Source organism: Bos mutus, chromosome 21, assembly GCF_027580195.1.
Source record: "Bos mutus isolate GX-2022 chromosome 21, NWIPB_WYAK_1.1, whole genome shotgun sequence".
Taxonomy (NCBI): domain Eukaryota; kingdom Metazoa; phylum Chordata; class Mammalia; order Artiodactyla; family Bovidae; genus Bos; species Bos mutus.
Genome location: NC_091637.1, coordinates 1968744 through 1983376, shown reverse-complemented (window position 1 = coordinate 1983376; position 14633 = coordinate 1968744). Strand labels below are relative to the sequence as shown.

Here is a 14633-nt window from a genome sequence, read left to right as displayed (position 1 = left end):
TTTGCTTGCATTATGTTTTATTATTTTACATGAGATATAAAAACTCTTCATGATATTAGAACCCCATATGCTCAGTCGATGGAACACATTTGCAATGATGCTGACACTTGCTTCTAGATGGGATACTGGTCAGGGTCCTCTAAAGAAATAGATCCAACAGGATGAAAGGAGGGGTGGGGAGAGAGAGAAAAAGAAATCCACAGGGCAGGCCTAGAGGTGCAGGAAAGGGTTGATGCTGCAGTTCATGTCCAAAGACCTTCTGAAGGTTGAACTATTTCCGGCTTAAGGATGGTCAGCCTGATCTTTCTTGAGGCCTCAACTGATTGGACAAGGCCCACTCACTCCAAAGAGGGACATCTACTTTATTCAAAGTCTACTAATTTAAATGGAGAAGGAAATGGCAACCCACTCCAGCATTCTTGCCTGGAGAATCTCATGGACAGAGGAGCCTGGAAGTCTGCAGTCCATAGGATCACAAAAAGCTGGACATGATTTAAATGCTAACCTTATTAAAAAACACCTTCACGGCAACATCTAGACTGGTGTTTTGATCAAATGTCTGGGTATCATGGCCCAACCAAGTTGACACATAAACATGCGTGTGCCTCATACTAATGTATTACACTCAAAGAGCTGCCTCTGAATGGGGGAGGAGGGGGGAATGTGTGGAAAGCTGCCACCTAAGCTGTGGAGCCCAGGAGAGACCAGAAGAGCTGGAAAGGTGCTGTTGTGGGGTGGGGGGGGGGTGGAAAGGAACACTGGCCACTGCCTTGCCTTGGAGGGGGTGCTCAGCAACACCAAGGGGCTGCCTTCCCACCCACAGAAGGTGGGCTGTGAGGCGCCTCCCAAGAGAGTGGAGGCAGCTCCACCAGCATGGGGTCCCCTGGAAGTCGTCACCACACATTTGCAGGTGGTGGTACTGTGATTTTCATCTTCATCTTACAGGTAAGTTTGCTGAAGCACAAAGTGAACCCACCACCCAGGTGCACACAGGAGTCACATGAAGATCCAGGACCAGGGTGAGGGCTCCTGCTCCAGAGTCAGAGATGCTTTCCCTCTTCACCATTCAGCCTCCCTCTGCATGAGAGTGAAAAGAGCCCTAAGAACTTAAGGCTGACATGATTGAGACCTTGGAGGAAGGAAGTAAGAGCTGCATTCTTTTCTCAATCAGCCCTAGTATCTCAGCAAAGGAAAGAGAGCTGCCTCTCCAAGCCCAAGACAAAGGTGCCCACTTCTGTGCTTGTTGGCATTGAGGGGAGGCTCATTTGTCCTGTATCACTTGACAGATTGTGGCTTCAGCGAGAAGCTACTGATTCCTCCATACCTGGCGACTCCCCATCACTGGAAATTTCCCAGCAATGGTTTCCCTTTCTTGCAGAGGTCCATTTCTTCTTCTCCAAGTCTAGACACCAGTTGTCCCAAGTGAGCACATCTTGGGGAGGACACATGTGGTGGCAGCAAGCTGAAGGGAGGCTTCATGGAGACTCAAGGAAGTGGGAGCTTGTGTCCCAGCCAGCACAGCTTCTCTGCAAACAGCAAGTGCCAGGGGAATACCAAAAAATGCTCTTCACTTTGACAGACCAGCCTGTCTTGTGTTTGCTCAGGGGCTCTCTTGAGTCAGCAGGCCTGGTACTCTCCTTGACACCCATACACATGCATAGGGAAAGTCCATTGAAATTGGTGTTCTAAAGGCTCTTGACCTTTGGCCTCCGCAGAGGTTTGGATGTAATTGGAGGGAAGGGGTGCAGCCTGGTCACCGGGATTATAGGTGCAGCCCCAGTGAGAAGTGCACCCCATGGAAGTGCAGCATCACTGTCCTGAGAGCTTGTCAGCCACTCGGGTGGAACTCTGTGACCACCCAGACCTCCTGGATCATCATCTGCCTTTCTGCCTGTGGTGAGTTTGCATGTGGAGTTTGAGAAATGCAGCTCTAAAGAGGAGCAAATCTGCTGCTTCTTCAGAAACAGGTGGTGATGAGGGGGAGCTCAAAGCAGGCACACACGTAAGTTTCAGGAAGCCAGGGAGCAAAGCAACACAGTAAGTCTCCTCCATCCTCTGCCTGCGCCCTGGGGCCGTGGACCTGCTGGGAGGAGAGCCAGGGCCCAAGGGTGGGCATGGGACACCTGTGGGTGCTCAGGCAGTGTCTGGACCGGCACCAGCTCAGGGTGCCCCTGACAGCTCATCCCCTCCCTCAGCCCTTCCCCTGCTTTGGGTGAAGGGTACGTTTTCATTAATTTGTCAACAATCATACACACTAAATAGAGATTCCTAAATATGCTGCTGACCTCTCCAGTTGGTATCCAGATGTAATGATTAAATGACCACTACAGCAGTGCTTCAAGTGGGGGTGTTCTCAGAGGGCTCAGGTGGCAATGAGGGGAAAGGTGGGGTCAGGAATGGCTGTTGGCTTGTGGCAACACTGGTAGGGAAGAGGCTCCCACGCTGGCTGCAGGTGTGTGACCCTGGGGCTGGCTGGCACTCACTAGGCTGGGCCTTAGCTCGAAGAGATGTCCCTGAGCTGACTCTGCCCTAGCCTCCTCCCTGCCCTGATGCTGTGAGTCTTCCTTCTTGAGACCACTGGAAGGGGAACCATCGATGCTGGCAACAGTGTCCAATCTGCAGAGGCCACGGTCCTGCCGGGACTGTTCTCAGGTGGGGGACGGGACTTGTGGCTCTGGGAGCCTGAACTTTGGCCCCTCTCAGAGGACAAGTTATCCTGAAGGAGGACAAACAGGACTTTCAAGAGGGAGGGACATACCCAGAGACCCCGCAACCACACCTGCCTTCTGGATTTGGTGGCCTCCTGGGAATGCCAGACCAGGGTCACAGGAAAGAGGCAACACATGCCTTTCCCTAGGTCCTGTGGTCTGAGTGATGGGATTGAGGCCATTCAGGGACTCAGGACTCAGCTACAGATGCCAGCCTCCCCAGGCAGCACAGGAGACTAGGAGGCCTGCCCACCTCCAGCAGGGGCTGCAGAGCCTCAGGAGGATGTGCCACAAGAAAGACTGTGCACCCTGGGATCTGTGCCCACCCTCCCTGTGGCCACCTTCTAGAACGTCAGGCCATCAGTGAGAGACTCAACCCCACCCACCTGTGTGAGGAGAAGGCAGCCTTTCTGGATGGCCAAAAAAAAAATGAAAGAGTGTTTTGGCATATGCACTGTCTCGGCCACGCCCTGTCTCACACATATGCACAACCACATGAACACATATGCTCACCCACATTGACACACTCACCACGAGTCACCCAGATGGCTACATTGAGAAACCACATGGCATCCGGTGCACACGTGCTTCTTGAGGCCCCCTGTGGCAGTCAGTGAATGGCATTCTTGGAAGAACACAAAGGTGATGCCTGGGGTCTCCAGAGGCTCTGTGCTAACCCCATAAGAGACCACAGAACTGGGCCCTGTGTGCATGGAAGCTGAGGGTCTGCCTAAGGGGGTGGTTCTGGCCCTACAGGGCTCAGGCTCCTTAACTGATTCAAGCTGACAGAGATGGGTGGGGGAGAATGCAGAGCAAGACCCTTCCTCCCAGAAGTGCCCTGAGGCCCTGCCAGGGAGGGTTCTGAGTGCCTGGTGAGGGCTGGCCTGAGTCTGCTTCCCAGGAGTTCCAGTACTCAGCTTTGAAAAAGGTGGCTCCTGGGTTAGGTTCCGTGGTGGACAAATTCTGAAAACAGTAGCCACTCAACTCCCACGACTCTTCTAGGGTCACAGGGTGTACTCAGCAAAAATGTAAAAGATTTTGTAATTAGAATGTTGGATTCCTACTGCAAAAACAACCCAAACAAGATCCATACAATCTTTGTGCTAGAGCCGGTCTCCCTCCTGGACCATGAAGCCCAGCTACAGTCACAAAGATGAAAGTGTGGGAGCGGCCAGAACTGTCAGCAATCAGACACCTGCCCCTTCACAGGCGGAAGTCCCTCCCTTGGGCAGCCCTGCCTCCCAAACCATCCTTCTCAGCTTGGCACCCAAAATGTATACTTAGGGAAATTGGTGGTGACTTAAAAAAATCTTCTGCTGCCTTCTTGGTTGATCTCATATGGACACCCTATCAGGCATAGCAAGGGCTTGTGTGACCCCGCAGTCTGCTGCCCCATTGGTTCCTTGCAAGGTGGTGGATGTGTAGCTTGTCCTGCTCCTGGACTGCAAAGCTCAGCTTCCCCTCCAGGACCCGCCCATTGTGTGCACTTGTGTGAAGCAGGGATTCATAGATGAGCATCAGGATAGCGGATGTGTTGCTCTACATTTTTCCAACAGAGCTGTCCTTTAACCAGGATCTCTGCTGCTGCTGCTAAGTCGATTCAGTCGTGTCGGACTCTGTGCGACTTCATAGACGGCAGCCCACCAGGCTCCCCCATCCCTGGGATTCTCCAGGCAAGAACACTGGAGTGGGTTGCCATTTCCTTCTCCAATGCATGAAAGTGAAAAGAGAAAGTGAAGTCGCTCGGTCGTGTCTGACTCTTAACGACCCCATGGACTGCAGCCCACCAGGCTCTTCCATCCATGGGATTTTCCAGGCAAGAGTACTGGAGTTTGGTGCCATTGCCTTCTCAGAACCAGGATCTCTACACTGGGCCAATAGTGAGATCCAGAATTCAAGGAAGGATATTGTCTTTTGCATCGGAGCATCAAATGCTATTACATCGTCACTATTAATGACCAGAAAAGCTAAAATAAGCTCACTGCAAGCCTTCTAATCTATAAGGCCCCCATGCCTGCCTGATTGTCACTTCCTTGGTGACCAATGGGGTCACACTGGAGCCCTTGTTATGTATGGTAGATTTTCTAGGTGGCGCTAGTGGTAGAGAACCCACCTGCTAATGCAGGAGACTAAGAGAAATACATTCCTTCCCTCAGTTGGGAAGATCCTTTGGAGGAGGGGATGCAACCCATCCAATATTCTTGCCTGGAGAACCCCATGGACAGAGGAGCCTGGTCCATAGGGTCGCACAGAGTTGGACACAACTGAAGTGACTTAGCACTCATGCATGCAGAATTTTTCTAAAAGGAGTTTTGTACTCATTATGGAAACTCAGAAATTTAGATTTTACCTATTCTTGAGCTTTTGAGCTAAAAAGAGGGGGAAAAGGTCAAGGAAAGACATTGTCTTTTGCTTTGGAGCGCCAAGCACTATTACGTTGTCACTATTATGGACCAGAAAAGCTAAGATAAGCGCACTGGAAGCCTTCTAATCTATTTATACGGCCCTTCCTGCCTGCCTGATTGTCACTTCCTATTATTTCAAAGTCACCTTTGGTCTCAGTTTGTATAATACCAAGAGCTGTATAATACCATCCTGCCCAGGAACTTTTATTTAGTTCTTGATACTGTCCAAGCGGTGGCTTTTATGAAGCATGCTGACAGCTTTAGCCTTCCAAAGGAGCACAGATTTAAAAGGAGCCTGAGACACAAAGGGGCGTGCCGTCACAGCCCTTTCCTTTGCTAGAGCCTCAGGGGTGGGGCCTGGGGGCAGGCTCCATCCCCACTGCTGTTCCCTGGCCTTCCTCTCACCCTGGCATCCCTCCTGACAGCCACAGGGCAGCAAGGCCAGTCCCAGTGGATTTTCACAAAGAAGGAAAAGGAGCCCCATGTGCAGCCTTGACCTGTTTCCCCTCCCCCTTCCCCATCCCCAAACAGACAGGTCTGCAGAGAAGCCAGGTGCCCCTACAACCTCCACGCCACCTCCAAGCCAAAGCTGACCCCAGGATCCTAGAGGTCGCACTGGGCCACGTGGTCTCCTCTTTCTTCCTGCGACCTGCCTGGTAACCTCACTTGAGCTGAGTCCTGTCTGAATCTCAGCCATCTGAGCCTGCAGGTCATGCAGGGCCCATGGGTCAGGGTCTCCATCACCTCTGGCCTCCATTCCCCTACCCACATTTTCTCTCCCATCCTCTTCCCAGGGGCCTAGTTTTCCTCTGACATTTTACAGAAAGGCTTATAATTTTATATTTTGCATTTAATAAGTTTTGTTTTCCTCCTTTCGTTAGCACTAATTAATTTTATCGTCACAAAAACATCATCTGTGAGGTAACATGCAAGCAGGGATTCTTACCCCCATTTCACAGACTGGGACCTGAAACCAGAAAAAAAGGCAAACATGCTAAGACCACACAATGAGGAGGAGCCAGGAGCTCCAGAGTTTCAGGGGACTTCAAAGCAGCTAATATGCAAGGCTTTCCTCAGCCTGCACTGCTTTTGTCGTGAATGTAATGCCCACTCATTCTGAATTCGGAATATCTTGGTTGTTCTGTATTTTCTCAACTGGCAGGTAATGAAAGAACAATCACTGTCTAGGGAAAGTGCACACATTTTTTGTTTCTTTTCATTTAAAAAAACCTCCTTATAAAAGGTTACGAATCCCTGAGAAGGGCCAAAGTAGGGTGTACATTCTGCCACTTGTACACAAGATAATTTTCAGGGCATGTTTGCATGCCCAGTCGCTCAGTCACGCCTGACTCTTTGCGACCCTATGGACCATAACCCATCAGGCTCCTCTCTCCATGAAATTTCCCAGGCAAGAATACTGGAGTAGGTTGCCATTTCCTGCTCCAGAGGATCTTTCAGACCTAGGAATTGAACCGGCATCTCCCGTGTCTCCTGCATTGCAGGTAGATTCTTTACCACTTGAGCCATTGGGGATGACCTTTCAGGGCTATACCAACATTTTTATTTGAATGTGCCAGCCTGCATTTATGACTCCATTATGACCATTTATGTCTATTTATTACATTTGTGGTAGGAGGGGTGCAATCATGATAAAATCAAACCCCATATCCACTGGGTGAGCAACCCATAAACTGGAGAACAATAATACCAAGAAGTCTTTGCACTGTTGTGAAGATTCTAGGCCCTGGGGATCCGGCAAAGGGACTGGAAATCCCCAGGGAATCTGACTTTGAAGGACAGTGGGATTTGATTACAGCACTTATGCAAGACTGGGGGAAACATAGACTCTTGGAAGACACAAACAAAATCTGTGCGCACCAGGACCCAGGAGAAAGGAGCAGTGACCCCACATGAGACTGAAGCAGACTTGCCTGTGAGTATTTGAAGGTCTCCTGCAGAGGCGTGGGTGGAAGCGGCCCGCTGTGGGGACAAGAGGCGTGTGTCCTTTTTGGAGGTCACCAGTGGCCCTACTATAGAGACTGCAGACTCTAGGACTGGGTCACCTCAGGCCAAACAACTAACAGGGAAGGAGCACAGCACCACTCATAAGTAGACAATTGGATTAAAAATTTACTGAGCCTGATCCAGCCCGCTAGAGCAAGACCCAGTTTTCCCCACAGCCAGTCCCTCCCATCAGGAAGCTTCCGCAAGCCTCTCATCCATCAAAGGGCAGACAGAAGAAGCAAGAACTATAATCCCATTTATGACAGTAGTATTAAAGTTGGGGGGAGAATATTCAATAAAAGTAGGTTGATATAAAGAAAAGGCTGGTAGGTATGAGAAATGGAGTATTTCTTGCTGTATCAGTAAGCAAGGATGTCACAGTTATCAGCGATGCTAGCCCTCCTGTGATCCAGCCGCTCTTGCCTGCAGCCACTCCCTACAGTGAGCACTGAGGATCTCAGGAAGTGAAGAAGCACAGGAGGCTGGCTACAGACAGCCAAAGAGCATATAAAAGGAATGATTTCTGTGAGTCCAGACTCTTGCATCTTCCCATACATAGAAAAGGGCTAAATTCCTTCACTTCAGAAATCTAGTTTTCTTTAATTCACAAAAATACTTTTGATGTTCAGACAACCTGCCCTTTGTTGCAAACTTCTGTATTTATAATCTGACTCCTCCCCTCCACCTCCTTGTAGCAGTTTTCTCAAGGTCACGTGAGATGCTGTCTCCTAGACTTGAAGCCCTAAAAATTCCCACCAAATAAAATATAACTCTCAACTTTTAGGTTGTGACTAATATTTTTTAGGTCAACAAGTGTTCTGGGAGAGTGCTAATTGCAGGAGTAAAGGATGTTTGTCCAAACCAAGCTGTCTGAGCTACGCAGTCAGGATGTTGAAGACAGAATCACTGATGAATGAATGAAATCCATTACAAACCATCAGGTGGGAGGCGTCTCTGCAAAGGTGTCCATGTGAGGTTAACACAACCGTTAGGGCCTGAGAAGGTCCCTACCCTGTGATTCTTGAAGTCCCTCCAAGAAGAGCCCCATGAGGACAATGCAGCAGAGAAGCCCTGGGGCAGTTCTGCCAGTTATTCCTCTCCTCCCAGGATCCTCTCTCCACAGGCCCCTGGGACTGCCTCCTGCAGCGGTGGCAAGACACTCACCCCATGTCACCACGTGAGGGCCACATCAAGGGAAAACCTCTCTCTCCTGAAGGGTACGCCATTTTCACCATTATTAGGCTGTGAAATCCAAAATTCATTCTGAGAGTTGTAGGCTTCAGAGTGATTCAAAGTTTGAATGCAGATCTCCAACAGTTGTTCCAGTGGATTTCATTCATGTGGACAACTTGATGCTGGTTGGGCCAGAGAAAGGACTAAAGTAAGCAGAAATAATAAAAGCAGCTCTACCTGTACACACCCACAGACCCCTGCCTACAGGAGCAGGTGCAAAGAGTTACAAAGTAGCCCAAAGTAGCAGAGCTGTAAGGACCAACCTGGTGAAAATCTGTGCCCCATAGTTAATAGAGTGCAGCCCAGAGGAGCAGCAGGTGGACCAGCTGAGGAGATGCACAAAAATCCCAACAGAAGATTCTTGTGCTGCCTGCTGGGTTCCCAAATGACTGCAGCAGGCTTACAGTTTAAAAAAAAAAAAAAAAAAACAGGCTAGCTTTTTAAATTCTTCCTTTCTTGCTTTGTAACAATGAAAATATGAGGTGGAGCTTTGTTATGAGTTGACTTTTTCCCTGTCTCTATTTATGTATAGAAATCTTACTGCCAGTACCTGAGAATCTTGTCTACAGTGACCCAGGGTGATTAGCAAAGATGAGGTCACACTTGAGTGGGGTGGGCCCCTCAACCAATATGACTGTTTACAATAAAGAACACCACACAAAGGAAAGAGGAAATGCACACAAAGGGAAGGAGATGGAGAGAGACACAGGGAGAAGAGGCTGTGGGCAGACCAAGGTCTCAGAAAGAACCAACCCTGGTCATACCTTGATCTCAGACTCCTGGCCTCCAGAACTGTGTGGCAGTGTCCTTCTGCTGTTTAAGCCTGCCCGTCTGTGGCAGCTCCTAGGCCACAAGTATATGCTTCTTGTAAATTCTTTATGATACACATGAATAAAAGAATTTTTTTAATTTAAAACAGAAAACAAGTACAATAAAAAAATTGCCTTTCCCACATCCTCAGAAATGCAGATGACCCCACCCTAATGACGAAAGGCAAAGAGGAACTAAAGAGCCTCTTGATGAAGGTGAAAGAGGAGGGTGAAAAAGCTGGCTTAAAACTCCACATTCAAAAAATGAAGATCATGACATCCAGTCCCATCACTTCATGGCAAATAGATGGGAAAACAATAGAACCAGTGAAAGACTTTATTTTCTTGGGCTCCAAAATCACTGCAGATGGTGACTGCAGCCATGAAATTAAAAGACGCTTGCTTCTTGGAAGGAAAGCTATGACAAATCTAGATAGTGTATTAAAAAGCAGAGACATCACTTGGCCAACACAGGTCTGTACAGTCAAAGCTATTGTTTTTCCGGTAGTTGTGTAGAGATGTGAGAGTAGGACCGTAAAGGAGGCTGAGTGCTGAAGAATTGACGCTTTCGAACTGTGGTGCTGGAGAAGACTCCTGAGAGTCGCTTGGACAGCAAGGAAATCAAACCAGTCAATGATAAAGGAAACCAACCCTGAATATTCATTGGAAGGACTGATGCTAAAGCTGAAGCTCCAATACTTTGGCCACCTGATGTGAAGAGACAACTCATTGGAACTGACCCTGATGCTGGGGAAGATTGAGGGCAGGAGGAGAGGGGGGCAAGAGAGCATGAGATGGTTGAAAGGCATCATTGACTCAATGGACATGAGTTTGAGTAAACTCTGGGAGATAGTGAAGGACAAGGAAGCCTGGTACGCTGCAGTCCATGGAGTCACAAAGAGTTGGACATGACTGAGCAACTGAACAACAACAACAATAACATGACTCAAGGATACATTTCTATCATATAATCTAAAATTAAAATAAAATTCTTTCCAAAACACCCCTGACTGAGAAACTTTATCCTGGTATATGCTATGCAAAAATGGATTAGACACAGTGTCTCTTTCGAGAGTTTATTCAGGTATAATTGGTGTACAATAAGCTTCACACATATAAAGTATACAAACTGTAAAATTTGTAAACCATGAAAGTTCAGCACAACCAGGACAGTGAACAGAACCATCTCTTCCAGAAGTTTCTTCTGTCACCTCTGCAATCCTATTCTTGTTCCCTTCCTTCCTCTCCCCCAGTCCAAAGAAACCAGTGATCTGCTTTCTATATTTTCTAGAATTTTATATAAATGGAATTATGGCATGACATTTTTATATTCTCTTTACTTCTCTCAGCTTAATTATTTTGAGATTTTTTTTTCTCCCATGAGCTTACATGTATCAGTAATTCATTCCTGTTTATTGTTGAGTAGTAGTCTACTGTGGGATATGACTTTATTCATTCATTTCTTGACAGGCATTTGCAACATTTCTAGTTTTAGGCTATCCAAATGTACTGCTGTGAACATTTGTGCGTTAAGTCTTTGCAAGGACAAAGGTTTCTTCTCTCTTAGTTAAGTACCTAGGGGTGGAATGGCTGGCTCATATGGCATATGTTTAACTTTTTGGGAGATCACCAGATGACTTTACAAAATGCTATAACTTGTTATGTGTCCACCAGCGTGCATGAGTGTTCTGGTTGCGCACACACTTGCCAGTGCTTGTAGGGTCCACTCTGTTCTCGTACGTGTGCAATGGTGTCTCACTGCACAGTGCAGGAACTTTGGTGTGAGCCATTCCCCAGAGCCTTATGATGGAGACCCTATGTGGAACCAGGATCACAGGTAAATGTTGGACCTACCTTTGCTAACGAGTGAGGGAACAGTGAAGATGGTGCTAAAAAGCGTGATGCCTTTCCTTCTGACACACAAAATAAATTCTAGGTGGATTACATCTGCAGCAAGGTCCTACCATATAACACAGGGAACTATATTCAGTATTCTGTAACAAACCATAATGGAAGACAATATAAAAAAATATATATATATATATATATATAAAACTAAGTCACTTTGCAATAGAGCTGAAATAACACAGCTTTGTAAATCAACTATACTTAAATAAATTGTTTTAAAAAATTAAAAATTTCGGGTAAAAAGTACTACTGTTTGTTCCATAGCAAAAATACACAAATGTGTGAAGAGAAAATGCTCCAACCCACACACTTGCCCACCTGCTCCCAGGCTCCTTCCGTCTCCCCTCTGGGCCCAAAGTCATGTCCTGGGCTCCAGTCACGCAGGGCTGCTGGCCATCCCTGGGGATGAGCCCTTGCACACGTCAGCAGCTTTGCCGTATGTCTCTGCCAAGAAGTGCTTCCCTGTATTACCCACCTCCAACAACTTCTCTCACTCTGAAGGATCCACAGTGAATAGGTTCCTCATCCCTGTGAACCAGCTGTTAACTCCCAACCTGTGTGTTCTTACAGTTGCCTGTGTGTTCTTACAGTTACCTGTCACATTGCTTGAAATGAGCAGGTTATAGAGGTTGGCCTCCATGCATCTGTGTGTCTCTGCTGGGTGTCGAATTTGCATTTTGGAGGACTGTGTTCCTGGTACCCAGCACAAAGCAGGAACCAACCAGTGTGTGCCTAATAAAAGAAGGAAGCATGTGCTCGTGTTTAAAACATACAGGACATTGTAGTGGGTAGCCATCCAACCCTGAGTGAGTTTAGCTCACTACCACAACCCTCCCTATCACAAGACTAGACCCCCTGACTGGGCACTCCTGGCTCCACCTCCCCTCAGGAAATTCATGGGTTGCTGTTGAGATCCCCAGGCCCTTGACTGATTCTTTAAGATTCATGCCTCCCTAGAGTTGGCAGCTTTGCTATACAGCCCCAGTGGGCTTTGATATTACTGTGTACTTTTAATTAAACATTACCTCATGCCATGACATAAGAGTGGAAAAAGAGAGTGGTAGTTTCTATGAAAAACAATTCCAAAGCTTTGGAAAGACTCAGTAATTGTAAATCAAAAAAAAATAATGTTTCATTATATGTGCATGGTAGAACTTTAAAGATGGGAGAGGGAGTAAAAATCCATAGGAATCTGCGTTTAGAGTCGTGTGCAAATGTCTTAGTTTCTCACATCACTTTAAATAAGCTGAAATTGGTCTGTATAGTCTCTATACAGATAATGCGTTATGGCTGTGTGTGCTTTAGACAGGAAATGTGGATTGAAAATTATCAAATCAGATGATCAGCATGTATATCTACATATTTAAATTTCAAGCTAAAATAAAATGTTATATGTATATATATATATATATTATTGTTGCTTCTTCAGTTGCTAAGTTGTGTCTGACTCTTTGCCAACCCATGAACTGCAGGACACCAGGCTTCCCGTCCTTGACTATATATTAATATATATATATATGTGTGTGTGTGTGTGTGTGTGTGTGTGTGTACACACACATACATATATGTAATATATATATGTGTGTGTATATATATATATATATATATATATGGCTTCCCAGGTGGTGCTAGTGGTAAAGAACCTGCCTGCCAATGCAGGTGGAGAAGGAAATGGCAACCCACTCTAGTATTCTTGCCTGGAGAATCCCATGGACAGAGGAGCCTGGCAGGCCTTGGTCCATAGGGTCCCAGAGAGTCAGACACAACTGAAGTGACTAAGCACGCACACCAATGCAGGAGACTCAAGAGATGTGAGTTTGATCCCTGGGTTGGGAAGATCCCCTGGAGGAGGAAATGGCACCCCACTCCAGTATTCTTGCCTGGAGAATCCCATGGACAGAGGAGCCTGGTGGTCTACAGGGTAGGGTCGCACAGAGTTGGACACGACCAAAGCAATTTAGCACATATGCATGCATATATGTATATATGCACATGTATGTGTTATGTGTGTATATATATATATACACACATACATATGTACATACACTTCCATATATACACATTTATATGCATATATGTATATGTATATTTGTGTTGGCATGAGTGTACAGGTGTTTTATATATATATACACACATACATACACTTACATGTATATACATTTATATACATGTGTATATATATCAGAGAAGGCAATGGCAACCCACTCCAGTACTCTTGCCTGGAAAATCCCATGGACGGAGGAGCCTGGTAGGCTGCACTCTATGGGGTTGCTAAGAGTTGGATTCAACTGAGTGACTTCACTTTCACTTTTCACTTTCCTGCATTGGAGAAGGAAATGGCAACCCACTCCAGTGTTCTTGCCTGGAGAATCCCAGGGATGGGGGAGCCTGGTGGGCTGCCGTCTATGGGGTCGCACAGAGTCAGACACGACTGAGAGATGCAGCAGCAGCAGTATATATGTATGTTTGTGTGGGCATGAGTGTACACACACACACACACACGTATAATGATTTTCTACTTTAATATATGATTAAATGATTTTGGCTCTTTACTTACAAGTTACTTGTCTTATATGTGTTAGATAAGAGAGTTCCTATTAAATACATAATTTATATAAATAAATACACAATATATAAATATAGATTTTAAATATTTATGTGTATGCATTAAACATTATACTTCTGTGTAAATATATTTTGTGTACAGAATACTTTTTTGCATATGGATAAGTAGTATATAAAGTGAACACTTGTTTTGCTTTTAATTTTTATTTTGCTTTGGAGTATTGTTGATTAACAATGTTTTGTTGGTTCCAAGTGTACAGCAAAGTGATTTCAGTTATACATATAAATGCACCTATTCTTTTTCAATATTTTGTATTTTTGTGTTTGTAAACCCATGACTGATTCATATCAACGTATGGCAAAAACCACTACAATATTGTAATTAGCCTCCAACTAAAACAAATAAATTAAAAAAGAAAAAGTATTTCCTCCTCATTTCTAGGACAGATGGCTATAGCTGCTGGGTTCCCAGGAAGCCAGCTCTGAGGTGGAGTCGGATAGGGAAAACCTTTGGGAGCATCGCCTGTGCAGGAGAGACAGGAATCTGGATCAGGAGAGGAGGAGCCGGGATGAGAAGAAGCTGAGCAGCGCAGCGGTCCTGGGTGCTCTGGGCTTGTAGAGGTCATTGTCATCCCAATGGGGAGGGGGTGGCAGGGCCCAGACCTGCAGCAGGACGTGGGCTGTGCAGCAGGATGAGGCCTTTGGGGAGTCACCGAGCTGGGAGGCCCTGCTGCCAAGGGGCTGAAGGCTAGAAGCCGACTGCCCTCAGCTCCCCTGAGCTCGGGCAGTGAGCCTCGATGCAGGGATTCCAGGCAGTGCAGCCCAGGATCCTCCGAAGGAGTGGTTGGCTTTGTTCTAGAATGAGTTTCCTCCATCACATGGAGGGGATTCCAAAGTACTTACCAGAATGTGCCTGCATTCTGAGTCACTTCAGTCATGTCTCACTCTTTGCGACCCTATGAACTGATCCTGCCAGGCTCCTCTGTCCACGGGGATTCTCC

At 46.6% G+C, this 14633-nt stretch overlaps 1 pseudogene; it reads left to right on the top strand.

Moving 5' to 3' along the window:
* Positions 1 to 873: 873 nt before the first annotated feature.
* The window catches only part of LOC102283358 (eukaryotic translation initiation factor 4E-like), a 50330-nt pseudogene continuing 36570 nt past the window's right edge, over positions 874 to 14633 (top strand).